Source organism: Triticum urartu, chromosome 2A, assembly GCF_056163025.1.
Source record: "Triticum urartu cultivar PI428250 chromosome 2A, HENAU_Tu73, whole genome shotgun sequence".
Lineage (NCBI taxonomy): Eukaryota > Viridiplantae > Streptophyta > Magnoliopsida > Poales > Poaceae > Triticum > Triticum urartu.
The window spans coordinates 135,248,851-135,261,605 of record NC_141874.1 but is presented as its reverse complement, the minus strand read 5'-3'; the positions used below and the strand labels follow the sequence as shown (position 1 = coordinate 135,261,605).

Genomic DNA, 12,755 nt, shown 5'->3' with positions numbered 1-12,755 from the left:
TATACGACTGAGAGAGTTTGGGAATTGCATAGAAAGTACAAGTACTACGCATGTCCCATCTGATCACAGATCATACGACCTAGATGCTTGTATCACCGTAGCGGCTAATTAAGCTACGGGGAGCACCTAATATGAGCAATGGGGAGCCGTTGGATCCAAGATGCAGCGGCACACACGAGGCCTGAATGTTTTATTTGCAAAAAAACCTTTGGAGTGTTTGGAAATTGTGCATAATTACAAAGACTACTCCCAAGCCACTCGGTCTCACTTCCAACGATGTAAAAACTCGTATCACCATAGCATCTAAGATGCGGGGTGGATGTGATATTCTATGTCGTTGTCATTTTTGTTCATAAACTTGCAAAATACGTGTAACTCGTGCCGTTACTTGTCTAACCGCACAAAGTGTTTGTTCAAAATAACCATCCTACACTGAAATATTGGACCAACACACTGGGGTCCTACATGTCATTGATCAAATTTGGACCTAAAACTAACAAATCTGAAAGACAAGATCCGAACTGGCAACCTGGACTACAAAGCATAAGTCGATAGCCTGAAACAACAACGGTTGTTGGCTTTGTCCCATAAATTGATTTTATATAGTATTATGTCGAGTAGAGTAGAGGGAGTGCCTCGTCAACACGTGCATGACCGTTGACTCACTTACTGGTGGGTCCCAGGTCTGCGATCTCTCTCTCCTCTCCATCGTCTAACCTTTAGATGCGCGGGCACACACGAAGAGCGGCACTAGCTTGCCATGGTGTTACTATAACTAAAAAATCTTGGAAAATAGAAGAATCGCCTAGAACAACAGACGTTATGGTTGGTCGAGACGGAGCTAACCACACCTATCCTCAGTGCCACGTTAGCATGATGAAGTTGTGTTGCTAGTGGGGTGTTTTTGACTGACTGGCTGGGTCCCGAGGTCGAACCATAGGTACTACTATGTTTGATATAGTATATTTTTACACGCACATTTTTCCTCCGTGCCGAGACGTCGCACACCCTAACGCGTGGTTTCGGGGTCCTCCCGGATGGTGCACGCATACAATCTTCCTTGCCGAGACGTGGGATGCCCTACCACGCATTTTTCTGGGTCCTCCTCGGTCGTAGCACCGAAGCAAGTAAATGAGTCATCAAATCACAAAAGACCACCTTTCTCGCCGAGTACGTCAGTGAAGCACGGTGGCTAGCTAGTTGGGCTAGTGCGACCGATTAGCTAGGCCGCCGCCACATTTGTTTTTCACCATTTTTTATCTCCTTGCCGGCAGGTAAATTTGAATATCCACCGCGGCGTTGCTCTAGTCTTTGGGTGCGGCAGGCGCGGCAGGATTTTTAATTTTTTGATTGACGGGAGCAGGCGCGGTAGGATTTTTAATTTTTTGATTAACGGGAGCAGGCGTGGAAGTAATTAGTCACGATGACTCCGCCTGTAAAACCCACTGCTACCTGATGTGAGAAGTCGTCTACTGGTGTCTTCCCATGGTGAAAACCTGAAAGGATCGAAACGATCGACTAGAGGGGGGTGAATAGGAGACTACAAATTTTAATCTTTCTTGTAAATTTTAAGGCTTAGCGGTTAAAAGAGTTCACTAGATATGCAACTAGGTGAATGCAACCTATATGACAAGCAAGCTCCAAGAGAGAAATGCTAGGCAACAAACTACTTAGCAAGCCAACAAGCATACAACAACAAAGAAAGGTGCGGGAAAGGATTAACCACAAGTGAGACGAGGACGCGGATTTTAACCCGAAGTTCACTCTTCCTTGGGGAAGAGCTAATCTCCGTTTGGAGCAGTGCCGGAGCCAAAGCTTGCGGAATGCCACCAAAGGCTCACCGTATTCTCCTTCGAGTCACCCCCAATGGATGAGCCTCGAAACACTCAGGATTGGTCTTGAAGGCGACCACCACACCTTTACAAACTTCTCCGGAGCACACCACAAGCAAGGAAGCTTCCGGAGGAACCTCTAACCGCCTAGGATCCCAAGCTCCAAGAGTAACAAGTCAATGGGGAAGAAATGCTGCGGGGAACGCGATTTGGTTTGGTCAAGTTGTAGATCGGGTCTTGCTCTCCCAATCCCCAAAGTTTCAACAAGTTTGGGTGGAGGCATTGAGAGTATTGAGAAAAATGGGGTGTAGCAATGGTGGAGCTCAACAAGACATTAGGGTTAAGGGTTGGAGGTGGAAGAAGGGCATATATATAGTGTTCATGGGCTGGTGGGGATTTCTGCCCGTTGGACCCCGTGCGCACGGGCTAAGTCAGCCACGTGCGCACGGGGTATCCAGAGACAATCGCACCACCCCGTGCGCACGGGGGTCAAAAGACCCCATGCGCACGGGGTACCCAGAGAGTTACACAGTACCCCGTGCGTATGGGGGTCAAAAGACCCCGTGCGCACGGGGTACCCAGTAACTTTCTGTTGCAACTTTCTAAGTACCACAGCACACACACTAGGTTCATTTTAGGTGGTCGGAGTGGGAAGGGTAAGAGAGTAAGGCTCGGCAAAGGCATTCCCACATGACATTTATCCACACAAACCCCTCTTAATAGTGCAGTCTTTCCTACGACTCGAAGCAAACCAAAACTAAACCTTCGAAGTGTCGAAATACCATGCTTTTGTCCTTTTTGAAATGGGGGGGTCGCACATCTCCATCGCGGGCACTTAGAACCAATAACCTAAGATAAAATTTAGCAACCGATATTAGTTCAACTAACCACATTGTCATCACACCAAAATATAGCATGAGTGCCACTAGCAATTTCAATATCCCCCTTTTTGGTGCATTGATGACAACGTGGTTAGAGCATGGCATGGAGGATAAACAGAAAGAAAGCCATGGAACAAATAATGATCATGATAGCTCCCCCTATATGTGTGCCCGAAAACAAGAATGCATCTAGTACACCCATAGGAGGTTTGACCAAGATCATTATTCTTAAGTCATGAGATTCATCAAAATAAACCTATAACGGTGCCTAGATCTCATGACACAGTGTGGTGAGCAAATAATGTGAGACCCAATAAGCATAAGAGGATAATTGCAAGGTTCAATAATAAAGCTAGAGTCTCACAATAACGCTAGAGACTCACAACCACACAGACGGAAAGGAAATAAGAGTATCTCAAGCCAACTAAAACCAACCAACAGCGAGAAACACGAGGCTTGAGATCTCAACACCCCCACGAACACACACCACGAACGCACACCCACTTCTCCCCCTTTGTCATCAAGACAACAAAAAGGAGACAAATGGCGACATGAGACCCACTAGACAAGAGGAGGAGCACTCGAGGCATCATCATCATCAAAACGCCACTCGGACCGAGTAGTGGCCTCACTGTCGACGTCCTCTGAACCTGGACCGACCTCCTCACCAGCAGCAGCTCTCGCTGCCTTCTGCTCACGCTGAACAAGCTTCTCCTTGTTGATTTCCTTGATCTGACGATGTTGAATCGACTGACACATCTTGAACATGTTGCTCAAGGTCTTGAACAGCGACTTCTTCTCTCCCTTGGCAAAGATGGCCTCAGAGCCAACAGACTTGGCCTTACCACGAGGGATTCGTGCAGTAGAGGACATGCCTGGAGTGTAAGTAGCACGATCCTCAGGCCTAGGGTTGCGCCCCTTCTTGATGGGCACATAGGGAGCAGGAGCAGCTGGGGTCCAGATGGAGTTGCGCTTGGGAACAGAAGTCTTGAAGCTAGCAATGTACTTTGCTGGACAGACGGTCTCAATCAACGCCTGTATGAATGGAGCATAGATCAAACACTTGTTCTCTTGTACACACTGACGTAGCTCGTGGTACTTGAAATCCAGAATGTCCACTTTCTCTTTTGATGAAGATACACAAAAACATCAAGCATGGAGCTCTAAATGTTATGGGAATCCCCAGCCTTTGGAGTGAGGGTATACCGCAGGATATGGCGCATGGTGTCATAGAGGGGTAAGAGGTCTTTGATTGACCCAGTGACAAACGACTTCTCTTGTTTGTAAGCGAAGGCAATCTCATCCTTAGTGCGCTCCCACTTTCCCGAACAATGCCAAACTCATCAAAAACAGACTCTTCATCCATGAACGGGTGGGAATGATCTCGGAGAACTTTTCCATAGGAGCTGAGCACTGATGTGTTCCGGACATCCATGTGAGGGTGCGAGCAGAATCATTGGAGAAGTACAGAGTGGCAAAGAACTGCATCACTAGATCTTCATTGTAGGGGTGGTTGAAGGTGACAAACGGAATCAGACCCAGTCGTCCAAGAGCGGAGTACACACCGGGATACAGATGATCATTGTCGCGCAAACTCTTAGTGTTGACTTGCTTGTGAGGAGCAAACTTCTTTGACTTGGTCATAAGAAGCTCGTGATAGATCCTTTGCTGAAACCCATTCTTGAAACGGGGATCCACTCCCATACTCGTGGCCTTAACATACAGATGGCTCTGTCTCTCAGCCCAGATCTCTGGCTTGGTCCATTTGACAAGAGGCATATTCCGGAGGTCACGCCTGCCCGGAATGGCTTGCTCCGGACTAGACTCCTCTTCCTCTTCTTCATCTTCCTCACCACGATCATCTTCTTCTTCTATCTCATCATCTTGTGAGTCATATTCTTCCTCAGATTCATCGGAAGCCTCAACAACGGGCCGCTTTGAGGCTGCACGGCGAGCACGGCCCTGACCTATCCCAGACCCCTGACCCGTGCCTTCAAACGGCTGATGACGAGCAATGGTGAAGTCCTTTGATCCTCCTTTTGCACGCTTGCGACGAAGCTCAGACCTCTTGTCAACGGAGTATGAAACACACACAAAAACCCAACAACACAAAGCACGAAGCACAAATGAGTACAAGTGCAAGATGAATGGCAAGGAGATAGACAAAAATCTAGGCAAAAGTTCCTGGATAGCCCGTGCGCATGGGGGTTTAGACCCCGTGGGCACAGGGGTCCCATGCGCACGGTACAGGACCGTGGGCACGGGGCCCCATGTGCACGGGGGTCAAACACCCCGTGGACACGAGGGTCTCCCAGCGGCAGCCACTACCAGAAGAACTCCGGGAGTGGGTGCAGTAGAGGGACCAAAGGATCTAAGCACTAGACTTCTATCTACAAACTAGTTGAGGCCAAACGAATCTAGGGAGCAAAGAAACCCTAAAGCTAGAAAATTAGATAGGAACTCAAGGAGATAGAACAAAGGAGACAAGACCAACCGGAGGAGGACCCCATCTGGATCCAGATCCACGAAGGAAGAACTCTGACGAAGCCCTGAGGAGCTCCGACGAGTGGAGGCGACGACGACGGCGCTGGAGGCTTCCTGGGAGAGGAGGGGGCAAATGGGTGGGATGAACCCGAGCCCCCCCCCCACCCCACCTCTTCAGAACCAGAAACCGTAGACCCCGTGTGCACGGGGTAAGTGAGCCCCGTGTGCATGGGGGTCCCGTGCACACGGTACAGAGCCCGTGGGCACGGGGGGCCCGTGTGCACGGTACAGGCCCGTGCGCACGGGATATTCAGGAACTTTGACATGAGTGGATTTTTAAATACAGGGCTGGGTGAATACTCTTACCCCTACTTCACAAAGCACTCGGTCTAAATTTCTAAATACGCCGTGAGGAAAATCCTATCACTATGGAAAGGGTATATGTGGAGCACTTGTACCAAAAGAGAAGCGAGGAGAACAAACCAAAAAAACAACACACCACACAAGCGAAACAAACACGGATACAACCCTCAAGCGAGGGCGGTGGCCGAGGCCACCATGTTTGAGTTTACTTGGTATGGCACCGCGAAGATATGAACCTTGGGCCCAAGACCAATACTCATCTTTGAAGCACAAGTACCACCTAAAGTGGCTTATGTGAAAGACTATGTTTGTTTTATGCACTTCTAGGATAAGATAGCTCATGAGTTGAGCTAGCTCCCCCTAGACATGTGCCTACATCTAAGCAAGATATTACATGAGTATGTGTGTGAGAGCAAGAGTTTCATCCGAAGTTACTAATATCCATGATATTTAGCTCATGCCTTAACTTGCGGAATCTTGCTCCGTCAAGGGGCTTGGTGAAGATGTCTGCTAGTTGATTCTCGGTGTTGACATGGAGTAACTCAATGTTTCCCTTGGCCACATGATCTCTAATGAAATGATGACGAATCTCAATATGCTTGGTCTTGCTATGTTGAACCGGATTCTTGGCGATCTTGATGGCACTTTCATTGTCACACCAAAGAGGCACTTTGTCACATTTGACACCATAATCCATCAAAGTTTGCCTCATCCATAATAATTGGGCACAACAACTTCCGGCAGCAATATACTCGGCTTCAGCTGTGGAGAGAGATATACAATTTTGCTTCTTTGAAGACCAACTTACCAACGATCTCCCTAGGAATTGACATGAACCGGATGTGGACTTGCGATCAACCTTGTCTCCGGCCCAATCCGAATCCGAGTAACCCATTAACTCAAATGATGATCCCTTGGGATACCAAAGGCCCAAGTTTGGGGTATGAACCAAATATCGAAGGATCCTTTTCACTGTCGAATAGTGGCTCTCCTTAGGAGCGTATTGAAATCTTGCACACATACACACACTCAACATAATATCTGGCCTAGATGCACAAAGGTAAAGCAAGGAACCGATCATAGAGCGATATACCTTTTGATCGACTTCTTTACCATTTGGATCAAGATGAAGTTGACCATCTGTGGCCATGGGTGTCTTCATTGGCTTGACATCTTGCATTTTGAATGTCTTGAGCATGTCTTGGATATAACGAGATTGATTGATGAAGGTTCCGCCTCTCAATTGCTTCACTTGAAAACCAAGAAAGAACTTCAACTCTCCCATCATGCTCATCGCAAATTCCTTAGTCATAAGATTCTCAAACTCAATGTTAATAGCATGGTTAGTTGACCCAAAGATAATATCATCAACATATATTTGGCAGACAAACAACTCTCCTTTTACCCTCTTCGTAAAGAGAGTGGAATCTATTACCCCAATCCGAAATCCCTTCTCGCTTAGGAACGCCGTAAGGTGATCATACCAAGTAGGAGGTGCTTGTTTGAGTCCATAGAGTGCCTTATGGAGTTCATAAACATGAGAGGGATGATCGGGGTCTTCAAAACCGGGAGGTTGCTTGACATACACCAACTCCTTAAGAGGACCATTAAGAAATGCACTCTTAACATCCATTTGATATAATTTGAAATCATGATGAGAGGCATAAGCAAGCAAGATGTGAATGGATTCGAGACGGGCAACGGGGGCAAAAGTTTCACCAAAGTCCAAACCTTCAACTTGGGTGAAACCTTGTGCCACTAACCTTGCCTTGTTCCTTATTACTTGTCCATATTCATCTTGTTTTTCTTGAAAATCCACTTTGTTCCAATGACATTATGAAATTCCTTGGGTCTTTCTACAAGGGTCCACACTTTGTTGCGTGTGAAGTTGTTGAGTTCTTCATGCATGGCATCTATCCAATCCGGATCGTCAAGGGCATCTTCCACCTTAAGGGGTTCAACACAAGAGACAAACGAGTGCTGTTCACAAAAGTTTGCCAAACGTCTACGAGTAGTTACCCCCTTTTTGATGCTTCCGTAGATGTTCTCGGTGAGGTGTTGAAGATGTTTTAGCTTGGCAGCCACTTTTTGCTCTTTGTGGTCAAGCTCTTCTTCACTTGGCTTTGGACTTGATGAAGAAGCTTGCCCTTGAGATTGCTTTAGCCTTGGAGACACTCTTCTCTTTGCAACCACAGGTTCTTGCTCAGTATGAAGTGATGACAATGAAGACACTTGTGGTTGGGGTTGATCTAGATCTTGATCATGACTTTGAGCTTGATCTTGAGCCTCAACGATTGGTTCTTCATTATTCGAAAGAGTTTGCTCTTGATCTTGCTCAGGAATATGAGGGTCTTGATCTTGTTCTTGGATAGGTTCATTACTTCCCAAGGCATCTTGTACAAGTGGTGTCGGTGATGACTTCCCTTGTGGAAAATCCTCAAGAGGGGCTCTTACTCCTTCTACTTGGACATGGGGTGTTTCTTGTGGGAGAATGTGGCCTATCCCCATTGTCCTTATAGCTTGTGAAGGAGCCTCATCACTTACAACACTAGGAACAATTTGCTCCATGCGGGAGCCGTTATATTCATCAAACTCCACATTTACCGTTTCCTCAATGCATCTGGTGGATTTATTGAGAACTCGGTAAGCATGAGAGTTTGATGCATATCCAACAAATATGCCCTCATAATTTCTAGACTCAAATTTAGCTAACCGGGATTTTTTGTTTAAAATGAAACACTTACAACCGAATACCCGAAAGTATTTGACGTTGGGCTTTCTCCCGATTAGGAGCTCATAAGGGGTCTTGTTCTTGAGCTTGCGATGATAAAGCCGGTTTGAAGCATGGCATGCGGTGTTGATGGCTTCTGCCCAAAGCTTGTATGGTGATTTGTACTCATCAAGCATGGTCCTAGCCATCTCAATAAGAGTCTGATTCTTCCTCTCCGCAACACCATTTTGTTGGGGAGTATATGGTGCGGCATATTGGTGCTTTATCCCCTCTTCACTCAAGAATTCATCCATTGTATAGTTTTTGAACTCGGTGCCATTGTCACTTCGGATTGCCTTGGTCTCACAGTTATGTTGACGTTGAGCTTCTTTGGCAAAGTTGATGAAGGTTTCTTGAGTTTCATCTTTAGTCTTGAGAAAGAACACCCAAGTATATCTTGTGAAGTCATCAACAATGACAAGGCGATATCTCCTTCCTCCCAAACTATCATATGTTGGAGGCCCAAATAGATCCAAATGGATGAGCTCGAGGGGCCTCAAGGTGGTGATGATAGTCTTTATTTTATGAGCTTTTTCATGAAGCTTCCCGGCAATGCAAGCACTACAAGGACAATCTTTGGCAAAAGACACATTGGTTAGTCCAAGAATGTGCTCCCCCTTTAAGAGAGCTTGTAAATTTCTCATGCCCACGTGGGCTAGCCTACGGTGCCATAGCCACCCCACGTCGGCCTTGGCCATTAGGCATGTTGCAAGATGAGTTTTCTCTTTCGAGAAATCAACCACGTAAAGTTTATCTTCAACATGCCCAACGAAGACCACTTTGAGATTGGTTCTCTTAAAGGCGGTCACATGGAATTCACCAAAATGTGAATCATAACCGGCATGAGCCAATTGAATAGTAGAAAGTAAGTTGTAGTGAAGGGATTGGACAAGCATGACATTTGAAAGAGATGAATCATTAGAGATTACCACCTTGCCCAAACCCAATACCTTGCCCTTGCTATTGTCACCGAAGGAGATGTTCGAAGAGGCCTTGAGTGAATCAACGAACTCCACAAGCATCTCCCTTTCTCCGGTCATATTATTGGTGCATCCACTGTCGATCACCCATTGAGTTCCACCAGAGACATAGTCCTACAATAATCAAGCTTTGGTTATAGGTACCCATTTTGCAATGGGTCATGGTGAGTTAGCAACGAGGGTCTTGGGAACCCAAATAGTCCAAGCATAATCATCATAGTTAGTTCCAACAAATTTTGCAAAGGTATAGCCATCATCTCCTCTCATGAGAACATATGATGGATTGTTCTTGCCGGCAAAATTCTTGGGAATGGCCTTGTCCCTAATGACCTTTCCATTCCCAACACCCTTCATTTCCTTCTCCTTCTCCTTGTGCCCTTCTTGCACAAACACTACCTTTTGGGGAGGGGAAGGAGTCAAACCGATCTTCTTGTTGTTCTTCTTCTTCTTTTTCTTACCACTCTTAGATGCGGGATTAAACCCAACTCCCTCCTTGGCAACACACTCCTTTTGGTTGCTCAAGAGATCGTTTAGGTTTTTCTCCCCTTGGATGCATGATACAAGCCCTTTCTCAATTTGAGCTTTCAACTTCTTATTTTCCTCTTGAAGGGAAGTGAAATCATGAGCAAAGTTAGCCGTACAAGCATCATCATTTAAATCTATATGAGGTACGGAAGTGTGAGCCTTAATGGTTGTAGCTTTTAGTTGAGCATAAGACTCGGTGAGGGCAATGAGGTCACCTTTGACAACCTTGGAACTAATCACAAGGAACTCATGCTCCTCAACAAGTCTTGTATGGTCAACTAGAAGCTTTTCAACTCTAACGTTAAGAGCATCTTTATTCTCAAGAGCAAGTTGCAAAGCATCATTGGTTTTAACAAAGTCAATTTGATGAGCAGATAAGGCTTCCTCAAGTGATGCTCTCATGACACTCTCTTCATTAAGTTCGTGCTCGAGGAGATCAACTCTCTCTTTTTCCTCTATAAGGAGGTTCTCAGCGTTCTCAATAAAGTCATCGCATTCGGCAAGTGACTTAAGGAGATCGCCAAAACGAGCACGAGCTTCACCATGAAGAGTTTTCATGAAATCCATTAAGGATTCCTCATCATTATCCACACCCTCCTCACACTCATCCTCCACTATCTCACATGAGACATTGGGAGTGTAGGTGTCGGGTTTCTTGGGTTTGGACTTTGTTTTTACCTCTTTGGCCATGAGGCACCGATGAGTGAATGGCTTGTCCTCCTTTGGAGAGTCGAAGAGGCCGGTGGTGAAGGAGGAGGTAGTGGCATGCATGGCAAAGGCGGTCGTGCCCACTTGATCATCATCACCATCATCTTCATCTCCAGACATGTATTCTTCATGAACAAGAGCCTTGTCATCCTTCCTCTTTGCAAACTTGGTGAACTTCTTCTTCTTAAGCACAAGCTTCTCGGACTTGTCTTCACATATCTCATATGGACAATCATGAACAAAGTGTCTTGGGCTATCACAATTGTAGCATTTCCTTCGTCCAAACGATCTTCGTTGAAGATTTCTTCCTTTGTTTGCCATGGTCCCGGAGTACTTCTTGACTAAGAGAGCCAAGTCTTCTGCAAAATCATTTGCCGGGCACGAGGTAGCATTATCCTCCTCACATATCTCTTCACTCACTTCTTCCTCCCTTGAGGATTGGCTCATCACTTTCTTATCCTTCAAGGCAAGATTGGAGTTCTTGGTTGCTTGAGCTATTGCAAATGTTTTCTTGGACTTGGTTTCCAAAAGAACATGGGTAGAGAAGGTGGAAACAACTTGAGCCGAAGTCAACTTGTGATAGTCCAGACATTGATGAACCATCATGACCATGGTATGTTCTGTGAGAACCATGGCATCTATGAACTTGTCCTTGATGAATTCATCATTTGCCCAAGTGCACCCAAAGGTTCTCAAGTTGAGCACAAGGGACTTCAACCTTCGGTAAACCTCTTCTGCAGACTCACCTTCATTCCTCACAAAGAGATTGACTTCTTGTTTGAGCAAGGCCAACCGAGATCTTCGAATTGCTTCATCTCCTTCAAGAGCCTCCTCAAGGCAATCCCAAATTTCCTTTGCGGTTTTGAGAAGATCAATGGAATCACTATAGTCTTCAGTCACAGCATTGCGAAGCATGTTGTGCGCGGTAGCATTGAGTTGATCGTCAACTGCTTCCCTTGGAGTGAGATTCATTGGGTCCTTGGGGTTGAATCCAGTGACCACAATCCACCACAATTGAGTTGAAGCACTGCGCATGTGAGACTCCATATCTAGCTTCCACTTAGCAAATGCATTAGCTTTCAAAGGGGCGGAGGCCCAATACGATTAATGCGGGGATGTTGCAAGGGTTGAGGAGAGTAAAAGGATTCCACGGCATTGTACTGGGGAACTTGAGTATGAGCTGGAGAAGCAAGAGGTTCCCTTGAGTCATCTGCATCATGAACCTCATTTGGATTAAACGAGTTTGATGCGGATGTTGATGGCTTTAAGCAAGCATCAATTTCCTCCTTGACCGAGGCCCGAACTTCTTTCAACATAGAGACTTTGAGGTCCGCAAACATTGAAAGAAGATCGACCGCAGTCAAGGGGACATTCGGGTTAGTAGGAGCGGCGGGAGCAACGACAGGAGCACCAAGTGTCTCGGTTGCGGCGGGGGGTTGGTTTTGACCATCCCCCGCAACGGGTAGGCCACCTCCCTCATTCCCTAGATCGACCATATCCTCTAAGGTTGTAAAACCTTATATTAGAGCACGAGGCTCTGATACCAATTGAAAGGATCGAAACGGTCGACTAGAGGGGGGTGAATAGGAGACTACAAATTTTAATCTTTCTTGTAGATTTTAAGGCTTAGCGGATAAAAGAGTTCACTAGATATGCAACTAGGTGAATGCAACCTATATGACAAGCAAGCTCCAAGAGAGAAATGCTAGGCAAAAAACTACTTAGCAAGCCAACACGCATACAACAACAAAGAAAGGTGCGGGAAAGGATTAACCACAAGTGAGACGAGGATGCGGATTTTAACCCGAAGTTCACTCTTCCTTGGGGAAGAGCTAATCTCCGTTTGGAGCAGTGCCGGAGCCAAAGCTTGCGGAATGCCACCAAAGGCTCACCGTATTCTCCTTCGAGTCACCCCCAATGGATGAGCCTCGAAACACTTGGGGTTGGTCTTGAAGGCGACCACCACACCTTTACAAACTTCTCCGGAGCACACCACAAGCAAGGAAACTTCCGGAGGAACCTCTAACCGCCTAGGAGCCCAAGCTCCAAGAGTAACAAGTCAATGGGGAAGAAATGTTGCGGGGAACGCGATTTGGTTTGGTCAAGTTGTAGATCGGGTCTTGCTCTCCCAATCCCCAAAGTTTCAACAAGTTTGGGTGGAGGGATTGAGAGTATTGAGCAAAATGGGGTGTAGCAATGGTGGAGCTCAATA

General features: G+C 46.3%; 2 pseudogenes; both read right to left on the bottom strand.

Annotated features, from left to right (window-relative positions):
* Window positions 1–5,981: 5,981 nt before the first annotated feature.
* LOC147984280 (secreted RxLR effector protein 161 pseudogene) lies at window positions 5,982–6,740 on the bottom strand (annotated as a pseudogene).
* Window positions 6,741–8,891: 2,151 nt separating this feature from the next.
* On the bottom strand, window positions 8,892–12,039 carry LOC147984279 (uncharacterized; annotated as a pseudogene).
* Window positions 12,040–12,755: the final 716 nt, after the last annotated feature.